General features: G+C 45.1%; 1 protein-coding gene across 4 annotated transcripts in view; it reads left to right on the top strand.

Annotated features, from left to right (window-relative positions):
* Positions 1-10,000, top strand: part of ZFR (zinc finger RNA binding protein) — a 35,016-nt gene that overhangs the window by 8,591 nt on the left and 16,425 nt on the right. The gene's annotated exons all lie outside the window — the stretch shown is intronic.

Genomic DNA, 10,000 nt, shown 5'->3' with positions numbered 1-10,000 from the left:
CCAACACGCACCGTGTTAAACCAATAAAAGAAACACAAAACGAACGGATAAATTTAACATATGGGTTTATTTATAATGGGGCAGGGGGGCATGCAAGAAGCAGAGTTATCCGAATAAAGAGAGGCACCTATGTACAGCAAGGAACTTATACAATTTAATACTTACCAGACTGGCGCCATGCACGCACGCACACACACACGCAAGAAACGGACCCAAAGTGGTCTTTATTGAGGCCTCCAGCTCGGAGGGAAAGCGAGCTGAAGACCATATTCTGCCTCGGACCTCTCCACCTCGTGTGGTCCGCGCTGTTTCAAACCGGGCACCAGCGAGAGGCAAGCCGAATCCAGACACCGGCGAGCCGCGATCAGCCTCCTCGGCTCCGCTCGGCGCTCGTCCTGGCAACCAAACCTCTCCTCGGTATCTTCAGAGAGACGGCGCGCACCCCTTCCCGTTCTTGTCGGCCGCAGGATCTCTGAATCTCGAGCTTTTGGTGTTGTCGGCAGGGACGCGGCGCGCAACCCTTGCGGCTCTGGTGGGGGATGTTGTCTCTCCAGCTCTCCTCGAGGTCCGAATCATGCCACACCCTTATTCACCCTGTCTCCCGGGGGGGGGGACGCCTCCGCCCTGCCCGTTCTCCCTTACTGGACGGTTTTGGCGTGCAGAATTGCTCGTCGCCCTGTCATTGGCCAAAACGAGCGGCAAGTCCGTTGATTGGCCTGGGGGCGTGGTGACGTCACGTGGACCCCTTTCTCCCTGTCGCGGGCTCTGATTGGCTGAGCAGCGGTCACCCCACACGTAGCATGCTGATTGGTCGAGGGCCGCCGCGAGGCCCCTCCTTGAACTCCGCCCACCAGACAGCCAGAGGAACTCCATTCTGCGTGGGCTCCGCCCACGTGCGTGCTGACATGCACGTAGTCAATGGCGTCGGTCAGAGCGAGGTGAAGGTGATGCTGGCATTGTCGTAGTTATGAGGGGTGTAAAAATACAAGAAAACCCTGACTATCAAAATAACTTCACAGCGCATGAACATTTAATTACCCATTAGACACTGGATTGGGAGCTATCTATCCACATTTACTTATCAAAATAACTGAGCTATAGGACCTGTATGTGGAGTGATCATGGCTTCTAGATTCGCAACAATATTAGGGTGGTCCTCAAAAATGAAAGTTGGAAATTTTATTGTCTAACCCTGTCATTATGTTCCACTCGAAGAAAAAACATACCACGACAAGTTTAAAAAAAAAAAAAATAAAATAGGGTTCGTTTTGGGGTGTCTCAGCAACCTCAAACTTTCACCCCCCATAAAACCGGAATTCTACGAAAAATGGGAATATAATGATAGCAGGAAGCACAAAATGTAAGAACAGATGTAGTGCATACAAGTAAGATGCATAATATGTTTAAAAAAAAAAATGTGGCTCGTGATGGTGAAGAGCAACCAAAATCGCACTTTTCGGCAGCGAGTTGGTGGTACAAAGCCAGGTTCAGTTCGTTTTTGCATTGGAGAGAGCAGACTGGATTTCTTCAGATCGGGATACTTCTTTTGGTGCTGCTCTACTACGTGCAAGATGTACTGCATTTGGTTCTCATAAAAATAAAAATAAAAATTAAGTTCTCATTTTATACACTGTCGAGGCTCGTATGACAGCTAACACACAATGTACAAGATGGGGAGCAGGAGACAGGTGTGAGAGGGAAGGAAAAAAAACAGTGTGGAACAGAGACATGAGGAGATCTGTGGACGGGAGAAGGATGGGGCATGATACACGAGATAAACAAGATTGACACTACAGGAACTCTCAGGTCCTTGCATAACAGAGACTTTCAGGAAGGAAAACAGGAAATTTGAAGGAGTTGGGTTTGAGGTGGATTAGCAAGGGTAGAAAAGATCGTGGTTTTGGATGGGGAAAGATAAGAGATGGTGGTGAACTTTTGAAGACTTGGGGGGGAAGTGGGATTGAAGAGAGTGTGGAAGTTTGTTCCAAAGGTGGAAAAAAAGAGGAATGAAAGAGTGAAGGTGAGCAGTGATTCTTGATTTTGGTAGTTTTACCAGAAAGGGGTTGTGGCGGACCTTGAGTGCCCTGTGGAAATATAGGGTGGGGGTTAACATATCTTAGACAGAGCGGAGACTGTAGAAGACAGAACGACCACTGACCTGCCTGCGGTGAGACAGTGAGAGGCACAAAGACAGCCTCATCGCGCGATACCAATGATCCTAAATGCCTTGATTTCCACAGCGTGAAGTGGAGAAAGGTGAGAGGCGGGAGCACCAGACCAGAGGGGAGAGCAGTACTCCATCAGGCTGTGGACGAAAGCTTTGTACGTGGTCAGGAGCTCAGGTGTGCCAAGGAGGGACATTGCACGAAGGATTCCCAGTCGGTGACTGGCTTTGGAAACCAGCTTGGAAATGTGGCTTTTCCAGGAAAGATCATGGCAGATAGTGAGACCCAGAAACTTGAATGAAAGGAGTTCTTCAAGAGGATTGTTGAGAAGCCCCTCATGGCTCGCAGACTTCCTCTCCTGTCGCAGTCAACGTGTGGCCCGAAATGGACTTAGTCCGGCAGAATAAGAGACTAAAATCCGCCAACCCCAAAATGTCTGTAAAAGTTTTTTTCTCTTCTGATTATTATTATATAGGGTCCCAGTAAACAACCCCAGCTGGGTATGGTGATGCCAACCTTGGGCAATTTTAAATATTCATGACTTTTTAGATGTCCCCTCCTGTGGTAAAAGCAAATAATATTTTCAAGTGATTTTTCAAACGTCTCTGATATTATCAATTAAATTTGTCCATAAAATGAATCGGGTCACAATAAACATGATAAAACGCATATGTGTCATCATATTTATGCATTTAATATATATAACTAGATATAATCAATTTGCTGACTCAGCATTTTCCTACTTATACATATTACGTTCCACGTGGCAACTAAAAATATGACAATATTTACTGCTTGAGAAACAAAGTATTAGTATCACATTATATAATACTATCATTATATAATTGTAGTGTGCAATGAAAATGTTACAATCACTCTATTTTAAGTTATAAGCGATAACATTTGTGCATATATATATTGCATCACTTCATTCCAATTGACTGGCATGTAGTTATATTTATGACCCTATCGCATATATAATACTGATAGTAAATTTCGTTGACTCAGAATTTTATACCCATGCCATAAAATACAATGATACAACAGAAATACAAATAATAAAAACGGAAAAAAAACAGAACCAGAAATGTATAGACTAATCATTCGATCAAGTATCATTTGATATGTACACCGACACAAATGAACACATTTAGAGTATTTACTCATCATCGCTATCCGATGTGTCTTCATTATCAGATTCATTCTGTGCTTGCAGACCTTCGATGGTTTTCTCGTTGAAACAACTTTCGCCACCAGAGCATGCACATAACTCAGTACATGCAATATTGGCACTGCTGCAACCGCATCCCTTTGTTTGGCATGGAGAATCACTTCCGCAGGAGCATTTGAGGAGTTTCAACAACTCTTGAGGCACCAGACTGGTGTCGTTTGGAACAGTTACTGGACTTAAAGATGTCCCTTCCTTTTGCCACCCAAATTTTGTATGATCCAATTATGGTGGGTCGGTGTGTTTGGCATGTTGCCATGTAGCGACTTGGAAGTGGGCCCGGGCGATGTTTTCGTTGGCTGCTTCAGTAGTCGGTGGAAGAGTCTGCAGTTTGGGTGATCCTCCAATGCTACGGGTTAGTCTTGATGACCAAACTTTTTGGCGAGCTTCTGTCATGGTTTTACATTCCTTGCGACCGTAACAACACAAGAGGAATTTGGTTGCCTGATCAATAACCTCAGGGAAAGGACAGGCAATATTGCCAATCTTGTCCAGGTTGATCTGCTTCTTGTTGAGAACCTTGATGGCAGTTCCTTTGCTAATTCCGTGGTATGTGGTGACAGTATCGCAACCAGTAAGCCCATGTGCAGCAAGAAGATTGCTCATGATGGGACGGTTTTTGTTGACAGTTGCATTAATATCGATCATTATTCGACCTTTGATGGGAGATATCATCATTACCTGTCCTTTGATATCACCTTGGACGACAAAGTGACAGAAGAGTGAAGACATCAGTGTCATCAGCTACAACTAGGACTTGCGGCATGTCAGCTTGAACGATTTGTCGAATGATCATGGTGTCTGCCTCTTCATGTGTAATCATCAGGTCCATTCTTTGAGTCTGGATTTGATTGTATCTGGATTGGGACCGGATGAGTGGCAGTGATGATTAGTGTTCCACGGACCGTGTGTCTGTGGGTCATCAGATCATTCGTAATAAGCTCAATCAGCTGCTTCTTGTTTGACGACACAGACAACAGCAAACTTTGTGGAGGGAGCTGGGTGGTAGTGAGAAGAGAGTAAACTCTACACCCTTTGTTACTGCGGGCATTCCTGGTAGACTCTTTAACACTTCCATCAAAATGTTCTGCTTGTATGACACCATCTCTTCACCTCTCTTGGACAAGGTTGATCTGCACAAGTAAGCAGGTTTCCACCTGTCAGGATGTTTGCGATCCTTCTGAAGGACACAATTATCACTGCAGTACTGGCACTGTGTGAAGAAATCAAATGGAGCAAAGGAGTGACGTAACCTCTTTGGAGGAGGAAGGCGAACTTCTGTAGATTTCTTGCCCTGTTTAGTGTTAGACTTGGACGTGTATCTAGACACAATTCTTGTGATAATTAATGGTAAGATCCTTCGTTTCAGAGAGCTTCTGTGTCAAGGCAATATGGAGATCGTCCTCGTATGCTAGACTAGCAGAAATAATGGAATGGACGCGACTTAGCCCCTTGTTCTGGATGCAGGGTTGATCATCACAGTTCTATTTATCCTTGAATATACAGTTTGCTGAATCTGCGTCCATCATTCACTTACCATCACCTGAAAAGAGAACCACCAACAAATCTAATCTATCCATCAACAAATTAATATATATAGTATTATAGTATCCGCTGTCTCTGATCCACTTCATGATGTATTGATGAATTCTGAATGAAATAATTTGATTATAGTTGAAGTGTCATTTATCACCAAAGGAAAGGGATGTATTTCCAATATCACCTGAAATAAATTTAAGAATATTCATGAAATCAATAGAACTATTGATGTAGATTCATTGAATTACCATACCGCTCATAAACTGTGCTAAGAAAAACATGTGAAAACTGCTGATTATGTGCCATTTGGGATAGAAAAAAATTAACTTAGGAATGTTAAATATGAGAAATAACATAAACTAATTAGTAAATGTTATTTCTCATATTTAACATTCCTAAGTTAATTTTTTTCTATCCCAAATGGCACATAATCAGCAGTTTTCACATGTTTTTCTTAGCACAGTTTATGAGCGGTATGGTAATTCAATGAATCTACATCAATAGTTCTATTGATTTCATGATTATAATCAGTAGGATATATATATATATATATATATATATATATATATATATATATATATATATATATATATATATATATATATATATATATATATATATATATATATATACATATATAGTTCAACCAGTGGATGCCAACAATAAACACGCACTATATCACGGGATATGTCTGAAATTAGTCTTCTTCTTCTTCTTCTTTCGGCTGCTCCCGTTAGGGGTCGCCACAGCGGATCATCCGTATGATCCGCATAGTGATTTGGCACATGTTTTACGCCGGATGCACTTCCTGACGGAACCCTGGTCGCCTCTTACGACACAGGGATATGGTACACCTATTTTAACCGGGGTATACACCGGCCCAGTATACTGGTACTCATTTCACCGACCTCGGAAGGATGACAGGCTGAGTCAACCCCCTGGTGTATTAATTCAGTGGCCCAACAGGGCTTGAACTCAGGACCTTTTGGATCCCAAGCCGCTGCCCTAACCACTGCGCCAGGGATGTGTCTGAAATTAGTAAAACATCATTTTCGTTTGGTGGCCATTTTGAAAAAAGTCAGTAAAAAAATTTGCCCAAAGGTGAGATCACCACACCCACCCAGAATAAATCATAAATACCTTATAGAAAAGGAATCGGAAGAGAAAAAAACTTTTACAGGCGATAAGGGGTCTCAGTCAGATTCTCCCGGACTAAGTTCTTTCATCCCCTCTTCCTGTTCAAGCTGGAGTTCCTCAAGGCAGTGTTCTGGGCCCTGTTCTTTTTCTGGTTTTCATCAATGATGTCTCCGACTCTGGAAGATCCTCTTTATCTCTTTGCTGATGATTCCACCCTCTGCCGTACCATCTGTCATCCCTCAGACCGACAAGCAGCAGCTTCTTTGCTCACTGCAGATCTGGGTAAAATCACAAACTGGTCCAACACTTGGAACATTTATTTCAATGCGGACAAATCTCACTCTCACTATGTCGCTCTGAAAGGACCGTTTGGAACCCCCCCCCCTACCCCATCTATTTTCTCAACAATCCTCTGGAAGAACTTTCTTTCAAGCTTCTTGGTCTCACTATCTGCCATGATCTTTCCTGGAAAAACCACATTTCAAACTTGGCCTCCAAAGTCAGTCGCCGACTGGGAATCCTCTGTCGTGCAAAATCCTTCCTCAGCCCACCTGAGCTGCTGACCACCTCCACGATGCTCTTCAAAGCGATACTCTTTTGCGAAGCTTCTCTCTTTATGAGCTCCAGATGAGGGGAGGAGCCAAACATCGGATCAAGAGCCTTTTCACGAAATTGAGCTCCCCTATTGGTCCATCGCGGTCGTAGCCACGCCCCACCAGGCCCCGAGTGCGAAATCTGGCTGTCGCTGGTTTTTGGAGGCGCTCTCTGGACCAGAACGTGCCCTGACCTCCATTCAAACGGTGGATTTTAGGGAAATCCCTGCGATACCCATGGGATTTTAGGGAAATCCTTAAACGAGTTCCAGCGCATGTTGGTGCTTTGAGTTATGCCACAAAATAACCCGACCTTTGTCTCCACGTCCCTCGAGGCTGTGATGAGTGTTCGATGACCATGTGGCAGTCACGGCGGTTGTGGAGTTGTGCGAACACATCGTGGCGTTTGTAGAGTGAGAGGATTGCAACGTGATATTGTGGGCAAGAGGTCGGAGTTCCTTGTAACGTAGTTGTGAAGAATGGTTGCGTTTGTAATGGAAAATGTAAGCATGGGTTGTTGCGGGGATTTTTAGTTGTCATTTGAAGTGGTTGTGGTGAGCGTGGTATAGTATGGTAAGCGGAATGAAGGTCTGAGGTGAAATGGCAGTTGGAAAATGGTGTGCGAATGAGGTGCTCGCGGCGCACTTTGCTCGGTTCCTTCCATCGTTATTGATTTGCTTGTGTGCTTGCTTGTTTTGTGAGAGAAAGGGGGTGGAAGAGCGCAAAGATTGAAGGTTAAAGAAGTCTAACTGAAAGAGTCCCACGAAACGCATCTTTCCCATTTACCCACTAGACATAATTGAAAGGACTAATTAATACACATACTAATAAAACGACTGCCTTGGGATCACTGTATGTTATGTGCCATTGCCTTGGGTGTGTGTGTGTGTGTGTGTGTGTGTGTGTGTGTGTGTGTGTGTGTGTGTGTGTGTGTGTGTGTGTGTGTGTGTGTGTGTGTGTGTGTGTGTGTGTGTGTGTGTGTGTGTGTATGTGTGTGTGTTTTTTTGTAGAATCAGTATTATAGAATAATCATAAAAATAATAATCTTCAGACATCATATTGTTGCAGGGCCGGGTATCGGCTGCGAGCACAACTGCTAGATGGAGCAGTAGAGTCAGCTCGACCGATCGCCCGCAATTTAGATCGTACCTTTTCGGAAAACTCCGAAGAAGTACGGGTCCCTTTCGGATCGTGAAGCGTCAATATTTCTGCCACGTGCTGCAGGGTTATTTGCCAATTTTCAAAATACCTAGATTTACCGAGTCTCCACACCCTTGACGGCACCCGTACGGAACGAGCCGCTTAGCGTGCTCAAACCATGTGCGACCCGAGCGGTTGATCGCCAAGATCCGTCAGTCAAATTGTCCCGTAACAGTGGCAACAGCCTTGCTAATTTTCCAACATGCAGCACGCTAAGCCAATGGAGGAAAGGACACGAACGAGCGGATATATTTCACAAATGGGGCTGTTTATTTAACAATAGGCAGGGAGGGGAACACAAAAGAGCAGTTATCTGAATATTAATAAGCACGTATGTACAGCAAGGCACTTAACAATTCATTACTTAGCAGACTGGTGCCACAAACACACATACACACACACCCAAAATAATCGGACCAAAATCCTCTTTATTGAGGCCTCCAGCTCGGATGGAGAGGACGAGCTGAAGACCAGATTCTGCCTCAGACCTGTCCACCTCGTGTGGTCTTCGCGTTGAGTCGACCCGGGCACCAGCGAGAGGGGAGCCGAACCCAGGCACCGGCGAGCCGTGATCAGCCTCCTCAGCTCCTCTCGGCGCTCATCCTGGCAGTCAAAACCTCGCCTCCGTATCCCTTCAAGGGACGGCACGCACCCTTGCGGCTCCGGTGGTGGATGGTGTCTCTGAAGCCCAAGCTGTTGATGATCAGGAGGGGGAGGAGGAAGAAGATGCTCGAAGATGCTCTCTCAGACCCCTTTGACGCTCTCAGACCCCTTTGACGCTCCCGGCGAGGATTCTCTGTTCCTTCTAATCCTCTCCGGCACGCTCACTCGAGCGTGACTCGTTCTGAGGCATGATTCATTCTCAGGCGCGGCTTGACCTTTTCCCTACTTGGCGCCCCCCCCCAAGCAAATCGGTGGGTGGGGGCATAACCTTTCCCCTCGTGAGTGCGCGGAGAATGCTGGGAGCAGAGGGTTTCTCGAGAATGCCAAGAGCAGAGGGTTTCTCATCATCGTTTTATTCGGAGCTGGAGTGGTCCGCAGCTGTTGTGGTTCTTGTTGGTGGAAAAATGTAAAAGAAAAACCCTAACTCAAAATAGCTCCATAGCGCATGAACATTCAATTACCCATTAGACAAGGGACGGGACCCTAACTGGCAACGTTACTTACCGATATAATTGATCTATGGGACCTGTATGTTGTGTGCTCATGGCTTCCAGATTCGCAACAATATTTCCGAACTGCCTCTGTCAATGGCAATGATTCTGGTACCATCCGACAGAGTTTTACCTCGTGCATCATCCTTTGGTATTGGAATATTAATAGCTTGAAGGGATTCCACGAAACGTACGCAAAGCTATCTTCCTTTGTAGAAGAATAGACAGGAATCCGAGGGGTGGACGGGACTGTACGTCTGTCAATCAGCCTGAGGGTGGCGTGGCCGCTACATATTTGCCTCGGTGTCATTTATATGGACATCGAATAATATCAGCAGAAATATCTTTGCCTCGGGAAATCCCTAGTTTTTCAGTGTTGTATTTATGAAAATAAAACAATAGCGAGTGCTTCACATGGGACACACGTGATCACGAACCCTCCTCCAGTCACATTATCAAGGTAAAAGGGACCCATGTGATCAAGAACATCTCGAGTCGCGGTTTCTCGACAGCAGATTCGCTACGTATGTGGGCAACTGGCATCGTCCAGAACAGCCTGAACAGGGGATTATTCCAATCTAAAGGCCCAGTCACACCTTGACGTTTTAGCCAGCAATGGCAACGTATTAAAATGTATGTAAAACGCTGGCTTACGTTGAACTTTTGATGTTTTTTTTTTTTAAAGATTCGGACGTATTCATAACGACTTGGTCTTATGCATAACGTATTAGTAACGGACACAGAACGTTTCGTTGTGTTATAGATAACTTGTACCAACGAATGCGGAACCTGTTGTCGGCCTTCACAACCTATGCCCAACGATAGTCTAACTTAGGCATAGCGCACTGCACGCATCGCCGACGATGACGTGGCGTAGGTTATGAAAAGGCTGCCGCACAACGATTCAAATCATAACCGTCGCAGAAATGGAAGTGTCAACATCGCAGTCACACCTTGGCGATCTTGCCAGCATATGCCGACCTC

Source organism: Eptatretus burgeri, chromosome 8 (genome assembly GCF_056783735.1).
Source record: "Eptatretus burgeri isolate ZD-2024b chromosome 8, Ebu_testis_v1, whole genome shotgun sequence".
NCBI lineage: Eukaryota > Metazoa > Chordata > Myxini > Myxiniformes > Myxinidae > Eptatretus > Eptatretus burgeri.
This window is presented reverse-complemented; position numbering and strand designations above follow the sequence as displayed.